This window comes from Miniopterus natalensis, chromosome 5 (genome assembly GCF_054644295.1).
Source record: "Miniopterus natalensis isolate mMinNat1 chromosome 5, mMinNat1.hap1, whole genome shotgun sequence".
Taxonomy (NCBI): domain Eukaryota; kingdom Metazoa; phylum Chordata; class Mammalia; order Chiroptera; family Miniopteridae; genus Miniopterus; species Miniopterus natalensis.
In genome coordinates, this window is record NC_142085.1 from 85,026,322 (window position 1) to 85,048,592 (window position 22,271).

The 22,271-nt window shown below is 53.3% G+C and overlaps 1 protein-coding gene and 1 long non-coding RNA gene across 2 annotated transcripts in view; both read left to right on the forward strand.

The window, feature by feature from the left end:
• The window catches only part of SCAF8 (SR-related CTD associated factor 8), a 124,523-nt gene extending 109,117 nt beyond the window's left edge, over window positions 1–15,406 (forward strand). Inside the window, exon 21 of the mRNA XM_087817698.1 lies at window positions 15,333–15,406. The gene's annotated coding sequence lies outside the window, so the exon portion shown is untranslated. The remainder of the gene's footprint in view (window positions 1–15,332) is intronic.
• A 1,428-nt stretch (window positions 15,407–16,834) lies between these two features.
• Window positions 16,835–21,625, forward strand: LOC148093152 (uncharacterized). Its single transcript, XR_015714586.1, has 3 exons — window positions 16,835–17,585; window positions 18,292–19,116; window positions 20,489–21,625. It is a non-coding gene; the product is annotated as an uncharacterized LOC148093152 (long non-coding RNA).
• Window positions 21,626–22,271: the final 646 nt, after the last annotated feature.

A 22,271-nucleotide genomic window follows, 5' to 3' on the forward strand; every position in this document is an offset into this window, starting at 1 on the left:
GTCCGGCTCGGGTCCTGCGCCCAGAGCGCTCTGCTTGTTCACTGAGCTGGGCTGGGGGGACGCGGTCGAGAGCAGCGAAGGGGATTCCTGTGCGGGGCGCAGCCGGTGTGCTGGACAAAGCTGGTAGCACAGCGCCCGGCTGCGTGGTCACTCGGAACGTGGCTCTGTCCCTTCATCCGGGTCTGGCCCATCCCCTGCAGGAGCCAGGACAAGACAGAGCTGGGGGGGGCGGGCGAGGCCTGCCGGGCAAGGCTGGAGGACCTGGGCCGTCTGTCCTCCCGGGGCCACCCGGGGGAAAGCAGGAAGCGCTGGAAGGAGGGAGTGGGCTCCCATCCCTGAAAACACGCGGCGTGGGCGGGCCCGGGGGCTCCTGCGACCTCAGGGCTCAAGGCAGGGCCTGGAAGCGTCTAGGTCCCTGCCTCCCGCCTGCAGCAGCTCCAGCAGCCTTGGGCCCCAGTGCCCAGCTGGCTCCGGATCCCCTCGGGCGTTAGCGGGCCCGTGGAGGGGAGGGTCCCCTCGGCCCCAGGGGCCTCCGCTGTGTCCATCGCTCGCGCTCCCTCACTGCCCCGTGCTGACCGGCTTGGCCGGTCCACTCCGACACACCGTGAGAACGCAGCGTTGGGGTGCAAGAAGCGAGGGAGAACTGGGGGGGGGGGGGGGGGATAATTGTTTTCTGTGATCCCAATTCTTTCTGTACCAAAATATACACTCATTTTTTAAAAACTTGCTTTTTAAAACCTTTGAATCGAAAGGGGACCTTGATCTGAAATTGTAACTCTTGAATTCAGTGTCCACTGACTTTAAACAGCTGTCTGACCCGAGCGAGCTGGGCGGAGCCAGGGGTCACCAGGAAACACTAACGTGAGTCATCGGCGGTGCCTGTCTTCCTATCAGAAACTGGGCTCATTACGCTGACCTGTCGTAGGATGTGAGCTGCGATTATTGACAGTCATTGTCGTTTAAAAAACAGGACTTGAGGTTTCTTGGCGGGTGTTTCGACTGCCGAGCACACACACAGTCTTGTCCCTTCTCCAGACACCGCGGGCGTGTCCACAGGCTTCGCTGGTGGCCCCCTCGGCTCGCGGTGGCCGCGCGGTCCCAGAAACAAAGGCCGGCGCTGGGAACTTTAGTCACGTGTTTCTGATTTAAAAGCTTCCCGCTATCACCTGCCCTTTTAAGTTTTCCACGTAGAGCGTAATCAAGATTGGAAAAGGCGTCGCAGTGAGGCCGCTGGGAGAGGCGATGTGTGGCTTCTGTGGCACCTCCGGGCCTTCCCAGGCCTCGCCCGGTCCCTGGAGGAAGGTGGGAAAGCTCAGCCCATCCCTGTCACAGCCCTTCCTCCTCAGCCTGCCCCTGGGTCCACGCTCCACTCCCCCTGCTTCCCCCACACTCCTCGCAGTCTCTCACCTTTTTCTTTTTTAAAAATATATTTTTATTAATTTTTAGAGAAAGAGGAAGGGAGAGGGAGAGAGATAGAAACATCAATGATGAGAGTCAGTGACCGGCTGCCTCCTGCACGCCCCCCGCTGGGGATCGAGCCCACAACCGGGCCTGTGCCCTGACCGGGAATCGAACCGTGACCTCTTGGTACATAGGTCGGTGCTCGACCACTGAGCCACGCTGGCCGGGCACAGTCGCTCACCTTTAAAGGCTGGGGAGCCAGGCTGGGCGGGGGGGGCCTGCTCTGCAGTGAGGGAGGCCAGGGGAGCTGCTCCCCGACGTGGGCAGCGTCTAGGCCCTTCCGGAAGGCTCTGCACAACCTCCACGCACACCCGTTCCCCAAGGAGACGTGTGTCGGGCCACTTTGGATGGTCAGCAGGGCGACCCTGAAAGAGCTTTCACTGAAGCCGTGCCCGGGGTAAGGGGCGTTTCCTGATGTTCTCACAGAGCTCAGCTCACCTTTTCCCATCCGCCTACCCTTCACGGCAAGGGGGGAAAACCCAGTCCCCACCTGGGGCCAAGGGCACAGCACCGGTCAGGGGTATTGAAATATCGACAACAAAACTCCTGTTCGATCATAAAAACATGTGCAAACTTGGCACTCTGTGCCAACCTCTAGGTTTGTTTCCGTGCACAAATCGTGGTTTATGTATCAAACTACTCAGCTGTGCGACGCCTCCTCCCCCCAGTCCTTAAATAAACGGGGCTCCAGAGGATGCCGAGCGTTGGCCCTAAGGCTCCGTGTGCCGGACGTCCCCACTGAGCGCTTGTTGAGCGCGGCCCTGAGCCCTCTCTGGGGCTGGGACCCGTCCTGCGCAAGCGGCAGGCTGCTTGCAAAGCCGTTTCCGCGCCGTCCACCAGGCCGGCCAGACCCCTGCCTCCCCCGCCTTGTCACTCCGTGTCCACCTTACCCCGGCGTCAGTCCTCCTGTTGGGTGCTTCCCTACTGGGGGTTTCCCCAGCACCCACTGTGTAACCTCTGAGGAACTGAGGTCGTTCTCTTTCTGTCTCCTTCCTCCTCACCTTCCCAAAACTCTTCACTCTTACAGACTCTCCTGCCAGTCTTCCAGCTTTGCCGGCTCCCGGGACACGTGGGCAGAGGTGGCGTGTAAACCAAACAGTAAACAAAGACAAACAGGAGACTCAGAGCCGACAAAGACGTTCCCAGCAGTATCGCAGGGCGGCTAGGTCTACAAAGGGCTCCCAGGGCCCCTCCCGGGGCCAGGCGGGGGGGGGGGGGCTGCACCCCCCACAGGCCCCAGGTGGAAGGCCTTCCCTCCACAGCGCCAGCGCTGCCAGGAAGGCGGGCGGCCTCCGTGGGCCCGCGTGGGTGGTGGAGCCGTGGAAATCAGGCGGGTGTTTGACTGGCTCCACTGACCGACTGTGCTTGTTCAGGTGTCACCACCTTAAAGAAGTTCCCGTCGTCATTGTTTTCATTGAGCCGGTGATGTCTCATCAAATGGGGGTGGAAAAGCCTCGAAAAAAATTTTCTTTGTAGCTAACATGGAAAGTGCAATAACGAAGCACCCTGGGGATCATTTTTTAAATGGTGTCTCGCCCTTTATCTAAGGTCTTATACGTATCAATAGTAGGAGCACTTCCTGTGGACTGGGCCCTACTGCTTCATTCTCTTCGCACCCTCTGAGGTGAAGTCTCTCATCGCCCCCATTTTGCAGATGGCTTAAGGGGACTGAAAAACTTCCCCGGGGTCACACCGCTGCAAAGGGGCAGAGTCAACATCCAAACCCTGCCCCTCTGACCCCTGACTCAGCCGTCCGTCTCCCTCTAGACCAGCGCGACACGCCCGTGCCCACACCCGCCACCTCTCTGGAGAAAGCTCGCCTTCCTTCCAGATAAGAAACAGTATCTAAAACTAAGGTCTCAGCCAGAACCCTGGACCCACCCTTATCTTTCTGGCTGTTAGTGTTTCCAGCTTTTGTTATTTTGTATTTAGGGAGTGCCCTTAGCGAGACATTGTTTCTTTTTCTGCTAGACGTCATCTTGTCTTTGAGGAGTTAGAATTATTCCTAAGAAGATATATTTACGCCCATAATTTAGCCAGCATGCCTTCTGGATTCACTGTTTTTCTTTCTTTTTATTTTTTTGGCTCCTGAAGCTGGAGCTGCTACAACCAGTTCATACCAATGCAGTCCTCAGCGTCTTTATAAAGGCTTCCTCCAGAGGGCACTCCTTGCAAGCCTTCGATTGGTTCCGTTCTCTCAAGCCTGAAACTTGGTTTGAAAGCGTATTTTCAAAGAATGGGCTGCAGTCCTCCAGGAGTAGAGAGGGGCTCCTGGAGGAGGCATGAAGAAACCAAACAGAGGCTCAGGAATTTGAATTCTTAGGATGGAGACCATGAAGATTCAGGGACTTAGATTCTGTGAAAATTACCATAAAGAGAACTTAAAGAAAAACTTGTCTCACTCTTGTAGTATGTAGAATCATAGTATTAGAAGCTGCTTAAGAAGACAGGGAGGATTGTCTTTCCCTCTTGATAAAGGCCTTGGGGGGAGGATGGGGGGCAGGATTTTCAGCCTCCTCAGTAACTGATCCATAGTTTTATGTACTGATGCAATGTTCCCAGGCAGGGGATGTTTGTTCTTTATAAAGTCATATTAGCTCTTCTGAAGAAAATGCAGAGAGGCGCAGTGGAAAAGGCAGAAGGGAGATGAGAATAGAATTCTAAAAAATATTTAATTATTCCAGGTAAAGCGAAGAGAGGAGCAGAGGAATAAAAAAATAAACAGAAAAACACACACAACAAAACCCAAGAAAACACCCAGATGGGACAAATAGAAAACAAAATCAGAGTAGCAGACTCATATCCAACCACATCAATCATTAACATTAAATATAAATGAACTAAATACTTCAGTTTAAAGGCAGAGATTGTTAGACTAGAGAAAAAGAGAGACCCAAAGGATAGGCTGCCTTTAACTATAAATAGAGGCAGGTCGACGGAGTCAAGATGTCGTACAAACAGTGCGCCTTAGAAAGCTGGAGCGCGAGAGAAAATAGACTTCAGGGATAAAAGGGGCAGCTCTCCGGGAACCCGTTCGCACCAACCATAGATCTGTATGTGCCTAGTAACAGAGCCCAAAAGACATGAAGCAGATATCGACAGAGTTTAAGGGAGTAAATAGGCAAATCTGCAGTCAGAGTTGGAGAATTTAACATCCCTCTGTTGGTAATTGATAAAAGGAGACAAAAAGGCATTTCTAGTCCTGGCCAGTGTTCTCAGTGGTTAGAGCATCAGCCTGCGCACCGAAGGGCCTGGGGTTCGATTCTTGGACGAGGGCACATACCTGGGTTGCAGGTTCCACCCCCAGCCCTGGTTGGGGCGGCTACGGGAGGCAGCCAATCGATGTCTCTCTCACATCTATATATTTCTCTCTCTCTGTCCCTCTCTCTCTTTCTCTCCCTGTCCCCCACTTCCTCCTTCACTCCTTCCCTTCCACTCTCTCTAGAAATCAATGGAAAAAAATATCCTCGGGTAGGGATTAACAACGACAGCAAAGGCCTTTCCATTCATCTCGACTGGCCGTCCACCAGGGGCTGAGCCGGTGTCAGCCAGCGCGTGCTGTGCTCACGGCAGGTTTCCGTTTAATTTTCCTGGCTAACGAAGAAGCAGCTGTCTCGGCATCCTCGGTTACCTGAAGGATGCCTTGGGATGGATTGTATTATAATTGCTGAGAGTGAACCTGAGGTCTTTTCCTTGGCAAGGGAGCTACAGAGGATTCCCCCCTCACTCGCTCGCTCGAGGATCAGCCCTGCAGTCTAGACGGGATGCGTTCCCAGGGAACAGAGGGAATTGCTTCTGCCCAAATAAGGGGAGGCCCCTTTCCCCAAGGAGCATTTCGTAACCACGGGGACACCGGCCGGCCGTCGGGGAAGCAGCTCCTTCAAGGGCCCTTGGGCTCCAAGTTTGATTGTGCCGATGAGCCCTTGAGCGGGAGATGGGAGTTTTACCCACACAGCTAAGTGACACTTAAAATCAAAGGCCCCCTTTTATCTTTCAGCCACTCGCTTCAAGACCAAATTGTGTTGTGCTAAGAACCGCTTAATAGGATTATCGCAGCACAGGGGGCGGCCCTGCTCTCTGGGCTCCTCTCGCCCGGTCACTTACCGATTCCCAGCCTGACCATCTCCTGAGAGGGGAATTTTTCTGTTTCAGTTTTCCCAGCCTGCAGAAATAATGGATTCAAACATTTGGATACTGTGTCAGGAGAATACAGGGTACTCGTGTTGGTCACAGCATCTTATTTTTCTGTATCAGTTAAGATGCGTGTGGTTGTGGAGACTGGACCCTCTGGGCGGGTCTGAAAGCCATTCCGATTTCGAAGCTAAGAGCATGAAAGACGAGCTTTTCACTGCAAAAACGCTTAGCTCCGTTGAAGCCGTGTCCTCTTATTTCCTGAATTAAGAGGCGCTAGGAACCAGATCTGCGGTTATCCAGCTCTATGTAATAGGTGGCGTGGGGCAGACGGGCTCACGTTGACCCAAGAAGCCAAATGAGACGGGCACGGGTTCGGTGGCTGGGGGGACGTACCCACGATGGGATGATTATATTTTGTGAGGCCAGGGAGAGAAGTTCTAAAACGTATAGAATAAATAGGGAGCTGGTTTCCAACAAGCTTCTATCTGCAGACGGTGACTCGCATCACATAAGATCCCACCCAGAGCAGGAGAAAGTCAGGAAAACATCAGGGGCTGGTGCGTGGAGAGGAGATAAGGCTGAGCGCTCAGGCCGGCCTGTGAATCACTCGGCCCTCAGACGCTCGGGCTCCCGGGTCGGTTCCTTTATTTTTAGAATCAAGATTGTGATAATTACAGAGTTTGTTTCTTTTGTACAGCCCGTTTTACGTCTACTGTTCTTTCCATCTGGTTTCCTCTGATAGGTTAGTAACTCTACCCGATACCAAAGAAAGCCTTTGTGTGCCCCTTAAATCCCCGCCGGCCCCAGCGGCAGGTCCCCGGTGGAATATGGTGTTTTCTGTTTTGTCAGAACATGAAAGAAGGACTTTTCACTCCAGGCCCCTGAAAGGCCCAACCATCCCCCCCGCCCCACCTTGATTGCTGCTTAGCAATCAATGCGGGGTGGGGGGGGGGGCTTGTGATATCATTTCACAAGTCACCCAATAAATCCTCTGGATTGGTTACGTCTCTTCTAATGATTTAATTATGTTCTTCAAAGGGGAGGAAGGCATTTGGAGCCCATCTATGTATACACAGGGGTCTGCAAAAATAGGTTTACAGTTGTAATGCAGATAAATAATATGATAATTACTAATAATGCAAGAATGAACTCTTTTGTGCTGGCCCCGTAGCTCAGGTGCTTAGAGCATCGTCCCCATACGCCAAGGTCACGGGTTCGATCCCTGGTCGGGGCCCACAGAGGCATCAACCAGTGATGCATAAATACGTGGAGCTCTCTCGCGGGCGCTCTCGCCTTCTCTCCCTTTCTTAAAAAAAAACCAGTAATAGAAAAAAATAAACTGTGTCCTGTACTCACAGCTGTAAATCTACTTTTTCCGCTCTCCCCCCCCCCCCCCGCCATATAATAGAGGGAAACTTTTTTCCTACTTTTCCCTTCAAATTGTTTAACAAGTCAGTAATCATGGCGTTTTCGTGGAAAAAAGCATAGGACCAATACCCTCTGGATTGCAAAGCTCCTTTTTCTTCTTCTTTTTTTTTTTTTTAGCTTCAAATGAAAGTCCCTTTGAAAAGAAGTTTGGGATTTGACTGTCGTGGGACATCGAGCTGAAAGCGGTGGTGCCCTGCGTGGCTCTGTCCCCCGAGTGAGGGTGGGTGGCCTGGTTCTTCTTTGAGGATATGTCTCATTGATGTAATTCTAAAACAATCCCAAACCCACAGATTAAGAACATGTGTTTCTCCATGTCACATGTTGAGAGAGACTTCAGCTCATTCTGAAATCTATATTGAAGAATGTCTTAAAGCAAAACTGCAGCTTCCCGGCTCTGTTAGCTGCAGGTGATATGGAGCCTGAGAACGGTGACCGGGGTCGGACCCGAGGCCCGTCCAGCCTGCATCCCTCCCCTGACCAGGGCCTCGGATCTTTGTTGTCTGCAGGGAAGGCGGCCGGCGGGGGAGCAGGGGACGAGGTGGAGACGTGTGGCTTCCCTGTCGTCTGGGCCTCAGCGTGTCAGGAATGCTCCTCAGCCCTGGACCCGCGGGCATGACCTCTGGTCTTCGACCTCCTGGGGCTTCGTTTCATATTTTATTATCTACTGCGGTGCAGCACTTCCTCGCTTTGTCCTAAAACTGCCCCTTTAAGCTTCCAGGAGCGCCCTCCGCCTTCAGGGCTGGGGAGCAAGGATCCCATTGGCATTTTCTCCCTTCGCTTGCGCTGGACCCTGGGGCTTTGATGGTATCTGCTCCGCCTTTGCCTGTCAGGACAGAGAAAGCGCGTTTGGGTTCAGAAAACGGGAAGCTTTCACGGGAGCCTTCCTCCGGCAGCAGGTGGCTCCTGAGTCAGGGCGCAGCGGTGGTCACCGCGGAGAGACACGGGCAGGCCGCGGGGCCGGCCCACAAAGGGTTAGGCCTCGCGGACGGCGTCAGCAGGAGGGGAAAGCAGAACTGATCCAAAGCACATAACGCGCACTCCAAAGTAAGCCAGGCTCGCCCCTCGTGATGGATCGCTGCCCACACGCCAGATTCCGCAGCGGCCCATTGTATGCATATGGTAAAACTTACCGTGCCGCTCAGCGTCTGCGGCAATATGATTTTAATTACGTGCAGATTGGGTCCTGGAAGGGAGCGCTGGAATTGAACAGAGTCGAGCTGAACACAGGCCCCTTTATAAATGGCCTGGCTGAGGCTGGGACGCGTGCAGATGACCGCCGAGGCCGCGAGAGGCGCGCGTGGCTTTGGGGAACTTGGGGGGCGGGACAGGACTCATCTTCAACGGGGATCCCAGTTGTGTATCTGGAAGGGAGAGGGCATGGAAACGGTGACCGAACTTGCGCTCAGCCTCACCCGCGCGCCTTCCCTCCCGCCCGGCCCTGCGCGGGCCGTCCCTGGAAGGCCAAACGCCGTGTGGTTCGGAAGGCGGCGGGTTGACAGTGAGGCTGGTGACGGGCAGTTTTGAAACATTGTTTTTCTTTCTAACTAGACTGTCTGAAGTTCGTTTTACATAATGAATTCGAAAGCGGTGCCCTTTGCTCCATCCCAGAAGGGAAACGGGTGCGTTTTGCTCCCCGCGGGCCGGGCCGGGCCGGGCCGTGCGGGCTCGGGGGCTTGCTTTCCTCAGACGTGAACAGCGTGGCCTTGGTTTTCTTCATGACTTCCCAGAACGGCTCTGCGCCCTGGGTGCCCTTCGGTGAGCACTCGGACGCCAGCTTTCTCTTTTGTGCGGCGGAGGTAACGCCCGCTGCCCCCTGCACGGAGGTTTGCCTGCAGGCGTCGGGTTAAACCCGGCGGGACCGTGCGGGCCCTGCAGGCAGGGCTGCTGTGACCTCCCGGAGGACAGGGGGTGCAGCTCCTGTAATGAGGACTTGCAGTGACACCCGGTTGTCTGGAGCCTGTCCTGAGATCGCATCAGATCATTTCAGGGATCGGACGGACAGGCGGTAATCAGTGCCTTGGTGGGGGATGGGAGGGCCAGGAGCTGGACTGAAGGAGCAGGCTGCCCGGTGGATGGGCCCTGACGGCTCTTCCCCAGGGTCTGCGGAAAAGGAGGCAGTGAGGGGAACCCCCGGGGCCGTGGGGGTTAGGGGCGAGCTACAGGATCCCAGTGGTGGGCGGGAAACCACGCTCTCACCTCTGATGCCCGCGACGGGGTCACCGGCAGGGATTTCCACCTGCTCTCAGCCCCTGTGCCGATCTGGGCGGCGGCCACCGCGGTGGTAAATATCTGTCCGCATCACTCGTCTCTTTGTGACTGTTTATGAATATTCACATACAGACGCTACTCTGCACAGATACACACTTTTTGGCTCAGTTATTTTTTGGGAATTAGTCACCAGTTTTAACCTGGAGGGAGATCTGGGCTAATTAACTGACTTAGTCGCTTCCCTCTGGGGGCCGGGCTTTCCCTTGCTGAGCTCTTCAGCGGGCGCCGCATTTAGCGTCTCACCCAGTTGGGTGCTGCCCTCGAGGTGGCAGGAAGCGCAGGCGTCCGAATGTGAACCGCAGCGGTTATAAGCCCTAAACAATGCCCTGGGGCGTCAGCGAAGGCCTTGCGGGAGTGCGGCTACCGGGCAAGCTCTTGACGAGGGCGTTCCTAACGCCGGAGGTGAGGACACGCGGGCGTGGAGAACCTGGCGCGCTCTCGGAGAGCGAAAAATCCGACATGGCTGGAGCGCAGGGCACACGGGCGCGTGGGAACCCACCGGGTGCGAGACTCCGCCCTGGGTTGGGGCCAGACTGCAGTCGCCAGGGTCGGTTACGGTCACTGATTGGCGTGTCCGTGTCTCCTGCCAGAGTGTTTGCACACCGAGGCCCGGGCATGGGCTTACTGACTTTCTTCACTCTCCCGAATCCCCCATGGTTTTAGGAAGACCAAGTGGGTTTCCGTTGAGCGAGGCGCGAGTGGATGTTGGTTGGTTGTGGAAGTCACTGTAGCCCAGACTGACGAGCTGGTCGGGCTGTGCGCCGGTCACACTCCACAGCGATTTGCTTCAACTTTCTCTCTCTGGGAATGTGGCGCCATTAAAGGTTCTGAATCAGAGGCGTGATATGCACTTGTCTGTGTCTGAGGAAGTAATTCTGGCTATAATGTGATAGACTGACTGGTGTGGGAGAGAAGGGAAGTTGGAAGACCAGTTAGAAAACTACTGTAATGGTCCAGAGGAGATACTACAAGGCCTGAGCAGGTAGAGACTTGGGAGATATATTTATAAGGTAGAATAAGAATCCTGCCCCCATTTTTTGGTGAGCAATGGGATGGTCGGGGGTGGGGGTCAAAGATCACTGTTGACTCAAGTGAAACAAAGCCTGACTTTCAAGTAGGTTTATATTCAAAGATTAAGAGGGAAACAGATCCTAAGGCTTGGACACTAGATATAATTAACTTATCGATGCTGGTTTATAATATTAGTATATATAAGAGTTAACTAACCAATAAGATTTACATGGACATGTGTAATATACATATTGCTTGTATAATATACAGAATATGCAAATACACAAGTAAAGAGTATATTCTGACGTTATAAATAGAATCGGGGCTGCCCTGTGTGGCCTCACAGGTTGCATGCTGCACAACTCTAGGGGGCAGCGCTCATGGCACAGTCACCCCATAAAACTCCTGTATGTCCGCCTTACCCTTCAGCTTAATGTAGTTATCGACTGTTGCTTTTAGCAAAAAGGGAAGGTGGTTAGGGTGGGAATTTGATGGACTGCAAGGCTTGGTCCTGTGACGGGGTCCTACGGCCAGGTCGTCCGTGTTAGGTGTGTGTCGGGTGTGTGCAGGGCAGGGGGTTCCTCTCCATTTGAAAATGAGAGTTTTCCTTCTTCCCGGGGACTGGACTGCTTAGGCTCTGACACTCGCTCCGGCAGCGAGGGGAGAGTCCAGCTTCTGACGGCTGTTTCAAGGCTTCCGAGCGGAGCGTGTCAAGTGTCCCCTGCCGCGGTGCTCGGTGTCTCTGCGTCTTGTGAGTGACATGAGCATCCGGCCGTTAGAACGGATTGACTCGGAGAAGCAGATGAGAAAATACAGCCCCTTCCGTTCTTGCACATCAATCATATGTTGCTTTAAAAATTTATGTGAATTCTGCTCCCACGCTTCAGGGGAAATAGCTTCAAAATGGGATGGAGCAGAATGTAGGTTTGGCTCGCGCTCAGCTGCGCCCCCTGTGGCTGGGGTTTCAAGATCCACCCCAGCCTTTCTCAGCCGCCGGAGACTCAGCTGGGAGGATGTGGGGTCTCTGCAGATGCGACAGAGAAGATGTCAAACCGCCGGGGTCTGACGGAAGGGAAAGGAGCTCGGTGATTTCCGAGCAGCGCAGGTGACTGCATTGTAGACAATTTCCAGGTACTCGGGCCCTTGGGACCCAGTTGCTAAACTGTGCTCTGGAGTGGGGCCTGGGCACAGAGTGGGTCGCGTACCGAGTCTCCGCTCCTCCACACTTTCCGGCCGGTGGGAACAGGTCCGGCGGCCTCCTCCAGGGCCCTGCATTTATTTTAAAGAACGTCAGAAAGGAAATAATATCGCTTACTGTCTTCCTCCCTCTTTGGTGTGTTTGTTGTGATTGGAAGTCCTTCTCGCCCACGTGGCGGTGGCTTTCCCTCCCCTCTGTGCTCCTCCGTTAAACAGCCCTCGGTGCAAATAAACAGAGAGGGGCCAAGTATTTTATTCAGATGCAGAGAAAGGAGCGGAGCTGGACTCCGGAGCGCTGGGATCGCGTAACCGCGGCTCGTGTCCTCTGTGGCTGGTCTCCCCCGGCCCAGTGGAGTCCCAGTGGAGGCCCAGTGGAGGCCCGGGCAGTGCCCGCCGAGCCCAGCCCCAGGTAACCCGCGGTAGATGGCACCGCCGGCCCTGGTTTGTTTAGCAGAATTTGCTGGGGTTTACCTGGACTATTCCTGTGCCGGGAGGAAAATTTTGAGCTGCTCTGAACTTAATTAAAAGCTAAAAGCAAGAAATAAAGCTGAAGAGTGTGTGCATTTCAGATGATCATACATTTTAAAATTTAGTTTCGAAGCTAATGAAACCTCCGTCTGTGGGCACCATAGACTTACTTGCCATTGAAACCATTTGTACATGTTCTCAGACCTGAGACCACTCAGTGGCTGACACGCATACTGGCCATGGCCCTTCACCTGCAGCCTTCTGGAAGGGAAGGGAAGGGACCCGGCCTTTCACTCTCATCTCTCCCATCCTACGAGACCTGGGAATAACAACGGGCCAGTGTATTGTTAGTTCTCTCCAAAGAAATGATTTTTTAAATTATTATTAATGTAAATCCCTTTAGTTTAAAAGGAAAAATACTCCACAGGTACGAAAGCCACACAGATCAAGTGTTCGGCTTAAAGAGTTCCTTACTATAAGGGGGATGCCATCCAAGCCCAGGGGCAGAGCTTTGTCCCCCCCACCGTGCCCCACTCCCCGCAGGCCCCTCCGCTCCCCCACAGTACCCACTCTTCCGCACTTCTATTAATTGCATAGGCCACCACCTAGTTGTGTGTTTCTAGATGGGAAACTTTAATCGTGCTCGTTTGAAAATGTTTACTATATCTTTTAATACTTTTCACATCTGTAGCTACTTCCTCCACCCTTTTATAATTTACCTATTGAACAGCCTTTAAGTAGAACTGAAAATATTTGATTTAAATTCTACCAGTAACACCCTCACTTCAGTTACTTTTTTCTTGCTAGCTATAATTTTGAGACTTTTTTTTTCTTCTGAAAACGAAGCAGTAACACCTAATTTTAATTGAAACCTGGTAAAACCTAAAAATAGACATCGCTTAAAAGGCTAAGAAGTTAGGAAAAACACCTTCTTTTGACTCTAGACTGGCAATACAAAATAACCGTCCGCTGACATTCAGGGATAACTTTTCACTCTGTGATGCACTGATTTTGCGATGTATGTGCTCATAATATGTATAAATTATATTATATATGATCCCCTGTATTCTGGACAAAGAAGAGAAAACTGCTTATGGCTCTTTAAGAAAAAGCAGACCAGCAGCCAACATCACAAGCCAGCTTAGAAGTTAAAATGCAGGGGTTCTGCTGTCCCAAGGGCCTGTTTTTCTGTTCCGGTCCCGCCACTGTCCGATGCTGAGCGAGTCGTCAGCTCCTCTCCTGCCTCTTCCTCCATACAATGAATAGGACCTATTTTGAAAATCAAATAAATTGCTTTGAATCCTTACTCAGAAACCTGAGAAAATATCTGCCCGAGGCTGCCTGGTGGATTGCCACAAACCTAACCTGTAAACGTGGTATCTAGAAGGAAGTTTTACTAAAAGAACAGAACATTTAATCACAATTTTATCCTGGTCAGGGAGATCGCAGTAACCAGCCATCCCAAAGGAGGCGCTGCTCTCAAGGCGAAGGCCCTTGAAAGGCCCCAGGCCTGGCTTCCTGTGTCCTGCCTTCCACAAGCTCTCCTGCACTCTCAGCCGTGGGATGGTGGGACTTCGTTCCAGACCTACCGGTGCTTGTAGACCTACCAGGTGCTTGTAGACCTACCAGCACCTCCCATAGTTCTAGCGATCAGGGCTAGATTTGGGCTCCATCTTCTGGAGGTTTAATGCCCTCTTCTCGAGCCTGGCTTCATTGTGCAAACAAAGGACTGGTGTCATTGTGCCTCTCGGCATGGCTTCATGGTGCCCACGCTCTTTCCCAGGCTTACAAGAGAAGGGACCCCCCCCCCCCATTTCCTTCTCCAGTCCCGGAAATTTCATGCTGGTCCTTCTCAAGCTGTTCTTAGCTATGTGCATTGGATGTAGGCATCTTACCCTTAAGAGACCTCTTGTTGGTGAGAAACCAAAATTGCTTCTCTCTGGAGCTAGGTGCTGGTTGATTGGCAGACACTCACTCCTCTGTGCTGTCCTGTTTTATATCAGCTTCTAATAAGAGCACTTGCCACTTGGTTCTGTAACTTGGGAGCTCTCACACTCTTTTCCATCCCACGCTAATCTCTTCTACTTTATCGGTGCAGTCATTTATTTTTAATGCTGATCAGGACCCACTAAGTTAACTTGTTGAGCCTCTAAGCAGTCCCAAGCTGCTGTTTGAACAACACAGGACTAATTAATGTGCCTGACTCCCCCCTCCCACCCTGCACTAGACTGTGGCCTCACTGTGGGCAGGAAGCGAAGCGTGTCCATTTCTCCTCTGTATGTAGCGCCTACCTCGCGGCCTCCACGTAGCAGATGCTCAGATAAATAGTAGTTGAACTGAAGAACTCAGCCCAGCCTCTGTGCCCATGCTTGCCTTGTGAGCAGTTGTGAGAACAGAATGAGATCATGTATTTAAAGCAGAGAACACAGGGCCTAGCACCGGCAGACGCTCGGTGAACACACGTTTCTTCAGTTTTTCTAGATCTGGCTCTCCCTCTAATTGACCATCTGCCTGCACTGCAGTTTTTTTTTGTGTTGTGTTTTTTTTTAAAGTGTAATGAGAGGTTTGAACTCCATTAGCCTAAGGCCAGAGCCCAGGCCTGCACTTTAAGACTTTCCAAGATGCCGTGGAGCCAGGGACAATTTGCCCTTAAGGGCCAGGCTGAAGCACAGGAAGGTCACGGGGAGAGCCCTTCTTGTCAGACCCTGGTGGGGCTCAGTTCTCCAGCAGGACTAGAGACCTGAGCTGATTATTAGAATTTCTTTGTAAAAGTGAAAATTGCTTCCACATTGAAATAGATTATAGGATACGTTTAAAGTCAACAGGAAATTTAGTGTTTTGGCAATCAAAAGTCTTCTTAAGGGCTATTATTTCAGAAGGAGCCCTGGTTGGAGAACTGCGGATTCCACCAGGAACCGGCTGCCAGATTGTGGGTGGGGTCCTCTCTCCGGATCTCGTTTCTTTATCTACAAAAAGACGACTTCCACCCATCTCCAGAGTCCTGTGCTCACACGTAGGACCTTCAGAGCCCTTCCTTGTACATCCACTGGAATGTACCAACCAAAGAGCAGGTCACACTGCAATAAAAACACATCCCCGCCGCCGAGTGTGACTCAAACACAGCGCCCACATTTTCTCTGCATAACCGTGTCTTGGGACGGTCATGTAGCCGCCTGCGCTGACCTGACAGCCAAAGTGAACAGTCCTGTTATCGGTGGAAATTAGGCCTCGGAAACGCAGCTTTCTCATGAGTCATGGCAGGCGGTCGTTCCGATTGGCGGTGAAACGTGAGCTTTTCATTAACGAGGTGTGAATTGGTAACTGCCGTGTGAGTGAGGTAACAGCCCACGTGTTTTTTCTTCCAGGACAGATCGACTTGGAAGATGAGGCAGCTCGCAGCCCAGCAGACCCGGAGCCCTCCCTCCGCCGCTCCCTGGATTGGCCTGAGGTCAGTACTGCGGCCGCTCGGGACCTGCCCGGCTTCGCACATGCCCGATGGGGTCCTGAGGGCCCCGGGGTTAGGGACCCTCACCCTGTCACTACCCTGGCATTGCAGTCAGGACTTTTCAGACGTCTAGGAGAAGTCAGGCGCTTGGTGTGGAGAGGTTAGCAGTGCAGGCTTCTGCCCCCGGCTCCATAATACCGAAGCTTTTCATTTGCTCCTTCAGGGCACGGCCCCTGCAGAGATTCTGATGGGAAAGAAAATCAGATAATATGCGGTTCAGCCTCACAGGCTAAGCTCCCGCCGCAAAATGCTAACAAGGACCCCCTTACCTCGGCTGTTTTCAAGATGAACGTATATTCAGCGGCCACACAAGGCCGACGCCATCGCATGGTGGTGCAGAGAGAAAAAGAAATCAGTGTGGTGAACGGTCTTTCCCTAACTCGTCTCTTCTCTGTGGCTCATCTCTCGCCCATTGCAGTAACCTCCCGACCGTCGTCACACCCTGTCGTGGTTCTACCACCTTCCACGTAAAAGAGGGGGCATCTCCAACCGCGTCACTCCCCTGGGAATGGCCCCCCCCCCGATGGCTCCCCATCTCCCTCAGCATTAAATCCAGCCTCCCACACAACTCACGGGCTCTGGGGCCCTTCCCACCCCTCCTCAGCCTCACCTCTTGACGCCCCTTGCTCACCCTGGGACCCATCACCTCTCGGGTCCTGCTGTGTCTTTGCTCTTGCTGGTCTTTGCCTGACATGGGTTTTCAGCCCCTTCTTCCCTCCTCTACCCTCCCACTCATGTTTCGGGCCGTCTGGGCAGCCTTTCGGGACCCACTGCTCTGGGCTGCAGCCTCCCCTTGTGCCCGTGGCCCCTGCCAGGACCTCCGCCCCTGCACTCACCACACCTTGTCCAGATTGCACCCGTACTTTCCCTCCCTCCTGCTGGCCTGGGCGCTGTGCCAGGGCCGGGTCTTCCTCATTCTCAAGGCCGTGTGCCCGGTGGTCAGGGGCACAGACCTTGGAGCCTTACTCTCCGGGTTCGAGTCCCGGTTCCGTCACCTCCTCTTATCTCTCCTCCTCTCTACAACAGAGGTAATAAAACCGCCCGCACTGCAGGGGCTCGTGCGTGTGAGTTAATGTGTGTGAGACACTGACGGTGCCAGGCACGTGAGAGGAGCTGCCCAAGCGCCGTCTGCTTTCACCGGCTCCTTCCGGCCAGTACTGGATCCAGTTCTTCTGCTCGGTTTCCAGAGCTCCTTGTAACTTGACCCAACCTCCCCACCCCTGACCCTGTCCCCACACGCTCAACAGATGTTTAGGGAGCAGCTACTCGCTTCAAGGCGCTGACCTGGGTTCCAGGGGGATCGAGGGCGAGGAAGGCGGGCCCCCCTTCAGGACCGCCAGGGTGAGTGGGAGCTGGAGCTGGAGTGAGCAGCAGAGTCTCTTTATGATGCAAGGGCCTTTGTCCAAGGCAGAGGAAGTGCTTCGGGGACCCGGAGACAAGAGCCGTCTGCTCAGACACATCCCACGCTGTGGTCACTTCCTGTCAACTTGAAACGTAACACCTTCTTGAGACAGTTTGTTAGCAGTAGCTCCAGACAATTCTTCTGGAGCCGCATCAGATGACTCAAGGTAATTTTTTGAGTAGAAGAAATATAACTACTTTCCCCCCAAACAGGTTGATTTTTGATGTAGGTTGAGAAGAGTGTGCCTCCTTTTCACTAATTTGGGGGTTAACACTCTAAAACTTGTTGTTATTGGTGAATATTCCATTGGATTTTTGTATGACATTGAAGTTGAGGGCCTGGCTGGTACGGGAATGGTCTTGGGGAGGGAGTTCCTTTGTCAGATGCATAAGGAAGGACTGGTTCCAGGTGAGGTGAGAGTCACAGGTCCGCACCTTGTGTGACGTGCTCTGATTTTAAGCTGCTTTGCTCGTGACCGTCCATAGATAAGTTGGGGTGAAAACCTCTGTGCACCAAGGCCCCCACAGGAGGGACTCACACCGAGAGAACTCTGTTGCTGTGGAATCTCGCAGGCTGCGCCCGTGGCCCGGCATTCCTGAGGCTGTTGTGCTTGGACATGAGGAAAAATTCTCTGTGAACTTGAAACTTTCATTTTGGAAGGTTTCTTCTCTTTCACTTCCTCCCCATATTAATGGCTGCCCCGGATCCAAGGTAAACCATTTCCCCAAACATTCGACGTTTTATTGCCAGGTTATGAGGCCCAGCCTCCTGATTTGCCCTGTAAAATCCCAGAAGGTAAACATCTGAGCATATATTTCCATGGGTGTCAAACTCACCCTGTGGGCACACGCGCCTTTGTTACCTCTTTGAACCTGAATGAGATTTCAGGGGTGTGCGCCAGGGGCAGACATTGCGTCGGGTGCATGCCTTACTCCTTACCTAGACGTCTGCGCCACGGGCAGTCAGCAAGCGCCAGCCTCACGCCGCCTGACAGGCAGCCCCACCTCACATGTGTGCACACGCACACACATGCACATGCTCACATGCCCACACACACACACACATGCTCACATGCCCACGCACACACACACACACACGCACACACACACGCTCACATGTCCACGCACACACACACACATACTCGCACGCACACATGCCTACAAGCCTTGCCCCCAAGCATGCTCATATTCTTAAGGGTTTGCAGAAGGCTTTCCTCAGACGTGCACTGGGCGTCCCTGTGGAGGGTCCAGTGTGGGTGGAGACTGCCCCCAGGCACACTGTGAATAATTTCTGAAAGTTCCTTTCCTTTCTCCTTGCATGTCACCCTCCCTCCCCTCCCTTAGCCAAGACAGATTTCCACGAGGCCCCGTTTCTCATGGCTTTTATCTCTTCTGTCATTGTCTTTTCTCCCTGGAAGAGCTCCAGCCTCAGGCGTCCTTCCTTCAGATGCCACTGTGATCCGAGTACCCAGAGCCCTGTGCAGCGATTGCTCCGAGCCTTCCTCCCCACCCCCACCCCTCCCTCGTGTAACCAATGGCATTTGCAAGTCCACAGGACCATCTGGGCAGGAGAGAGCTCAGGCCTGGGTAGGGAGCCAGCCCCAAGCCCCATCATTACCTTACTCTAACCAGTTGTGCTCGCCGGTACAAGGAGTTCACTATGAGCTGAGCCAGGGTCTGATATTGTGACATCGGAGTCTACCGACCTAAAGACGACCCCGTCAGCCTGACTCGCAGTGGCCACTGAACTACCCTGAGAGCATGTGAACCATACGACCCTTCAGTCATGTCAGATTTGGGGTTTCGATCTTCAGTAAGTCACTGTGCACAAAACCACTGGGTGAGTGTGCACCCATTTGCACAGAAGTTTTAAGTCATTGTTGCAGAAAACCCGGTGCCTTGCCAGTGGGATCAGATATTTAAAGGATGTGCAGAGGCAAAAGGAGAGGAGTGAATCTCCAAGGAGGACTACGAGAGGAGATTTGGGACAGCCAAAGCCTAAAATGAGCCTCGGCTTGCAAAGAGGCAAAGCTGGTAGCCCTGGCTGGTTTGCTCAGTGGTTAGAGCGTCAGCCTGCGGACTGAAGGGTCCCGGGTCCGCTTCCGGCCAAGGGCATGTACCTCGGTTGCAGGCTCGATCCACAGGGCGCGTGCGGGAGGCAACTGATCAACGTCTCTCCCACATCGATGTTTCTCTCTCTCGCTTCCGTTCTGTCTGAAAACCAGTGGAAAAAACATCCTCAGGTGAGGATTAAAAAAAAAAAAGATGATAAAAGGACTTTGGAAGTTATCTTTAGACAGAAGGTTACTTTTGGTGTCTCCTCTCAGTGATGCCCCGTGTCCCACGGCTGGTGGGAGAGACTGACACCAATGCCCAGGGGAGTTCCAACCCCTCCCACCGTCGACTTCTATTCAGAACTGCTTCTGACCTTAAACTAGCAATTTGGGAGAAATTTCTAGACTTCTCATCCGTGCAGGGATTTGAGAATTGTGTGTCCCTCTGGCTGTACAAAATTAGAACTCTCTTATAGTCTGTCCCACACAAAACTGGAGCCGTCTGGGACAGGATTGAATGCCTCATTACCCCGCCACCCCTCACCCCATGTCCCACCTCCCCAGCCCGTTACCAGCTATCAGCTTCACTGGTAGTAGGGGGTTCCTCTGGGGTCGGTGATGAAGGGGATGCCTACCCGTCACCCCCTCCCACCCCCGACTGCCCAGATGTTGACGCTGGCATTTCAACAGTGGAAATCTAAGCATAATCTGCTGCCTTCCTTTCCTCTCCACTCGTCCCTTAGTCCCCGTGGTCCTTGAGGCTCTCTCGCCGCCCGTGGGAGCAGCTCTTGCCACCCTCATCCTGGAGGGGGCCGGATCTCCATCCCCATCCCCCAGCCTGGGAAACAGAGATCAGGCTCCTCCTTCTGGGCCTTTCTTTTCCTACGTCCAGTGGCTCGCCAGCCAATTCCTGCTTTTTCTCTGAAGTAGCTCCTACCACCCACTGCATCTCACGTCGGGGGCCCCTAGCGCCCGAGGCATTTCCCGCAACACCCCTTCGATCAATCGGGGCCTTTCACAAAGTGTGTTTGCACTTACTCCTCAGTTGTTAAAGTTTTTTTAAAAGTGGAGATATAGTTCACTCTTCCCACTTCCGCTTGTTTATTACACACTGATTAGTCTGCTGGGGTTGCTGCCGACTGGGTGGCTTAAAGAACAGAAGTTCATTCTCCCAGAATCCTGGAGGCCAGAAGTGCAGGATCAAGGTGCTGTGAGGGCTGGTTTCTGGTGGGAGCCCCTTTCCTGGCTTGTAGGCGGCCGCCTTCGCATCCTGTCCTCGCCTGGCATCTTCTCTGTGCACACGGAGAGAGAGGGAGAGGGAGAGACGGAGAGGGAGACGGAGAGGGAGAGACAGAGGGAGAGGGAGAGATAGAGAGGGAGATGGAGGGACAGAGGGAGAGGGAGAGATAGAGAGGGAGATGGAGGGACAGAGGGAGAGGGGGAGGGAGGTATGTGGAGATACGTTTTTATAAGACACAGAGAGGTGTGTGTCTCTTTTTATAGGGACACCAGTTCTATCAAAATAAGGCTGCAACTTATCACGCTCCGTAACCTTTGTTAGGTCCCTAAGGCTTCATCTTCAGATGCATCCACTGAAGGGCTAGAACTTCATATATAAATGGGGCAGATGGCCACCGGCTGCTCAGCAGTCTTCCCTACTCTCTGATGGGTGTCACCCTATCTCCGCAACCGAATTGTCCCTGAGAGCTCACCGCCGGCTTTCCTCTTCAATTGTATCGGTCTCGGAGCACAGACTCGGGGCCTGTCCTCTGTCACACACTGCTTCTCGGGCCTGCTTCCAGGACGGCACAGCCGGCGGGGCCTCCTGGTGGGGCCTCCTGTGCGGTTGGGCAGAGACGACCGTGGAGGCCCCCGAGGCGCTGTGATTCTGACTTGCCGGCCACGTGTGCGCACGGGGACCGAACGTGGGGCAGGCTGCCCACACTGCGGCGTTCCCAAACCTGCCGCGGCTCAGCTTCATGCAAATGGCATTTCCCAGAAGCTGGTAATATATTCTCCTACAGGTTTAGTAGAAGAAAAGTTGGCTGCTTACTGAAAAGTATGCGTTTGACTGCCAAGCCGGGTTACCTTAAATTAAGCTGATGAATGCGACATTTGTTAGCAAAGCATCCATCTCCTTAGTGCCCGGTGGGGCTCGGGACACGCGCATGAATCACTCAGATGACAATTTCCTGGACTGCGCACTTGGCGTTAACCTCCGCAGATCAGTGTGTCCATTCACGGCGGCCGAGCCAGGGTCCGAGGATGACTCCGGGTGATGGACACTCGGGAGGAGAAAGACTCCGAGACACCGACCCGGCAGGGGACCTGCAGCTGTTTCCACATCTGGAATCCGTGGTATCGCCAGCACATGCTGGCCTGGGAATCGGAAAACAGGACTGAGATGAAGACATCAGCTCACGTCCTGAACTTGAACTTTATGGCCCATGGCTGAAGGCAGCCAGCCGGCGTCGGTGTCCCCGTGGGGCCCTGGCCGTCTCAGGAATGCCTTCGAGCCCCTTCGCTGAAACACACCCTTCTGTGCGAAATGAATGGGTGCAGACTGAAAATTAATTAATGGGTGACAGACTTGGGAAAAGGCCAGTGGTGTCCCCTCTCCACTTTAGGAGAGGACTGTCCAAGAAATTGAATTGTTTATAATACTTAAAATACATATGTTTTCTTATTTACGTGATAATGTTGGCAGACTCCGGTGAGTGTCATAATCGTGGTCAGAGTCCAAAAGTCATTTTATAGCATATATTTCAACTATACTGTGTCCTAATGGCCTGAACCAGGATTATCTCGCCAACCTGTTTGGGCTGTGCAGGGGCCAAGGACGGCGCCCGGTACTGTGGGTGACACCCATGCAATTTACACAGGACGTGCAGGTTACCGTCAGGAGATGTTTTTCAGATTAAAGTATAACGGCAGCTCCCCGTGAGGGTTAGTTAGTGTAGTTTTCTCTTCGTTTCTTTAATCTTTTTCATAATAACTAGGGGCGGAGTTGGAGAGAGTGACAGACTTGGGAAAAGGCCAGTGGTGTCCCCAGAAATCTCTGCTAGTTGAACGTTTCTTTGAGATTTTTTGATTCTTTTATTTTTACATGAGACCCACAGAGGAAGGAAGGAAAGAAGGGGGTGGGGGGGGGAGGAAAGAAGGGGGGGAGGAAGGAAAGAAGGGAGGGGGAGGGAGGAAGGTAAACGTGCCGCGGCCGTCAGCCCCTGCCAGCTTCATGACGCCGCCTCCAGGAGCAGAGTTTAGCTCAGGACACGGCGCCCCTCCCAGCCTCCACCTTTCGCTGTGGCTGTTGGCAGGGGCGGCTGGGACCGTTACACATGGCA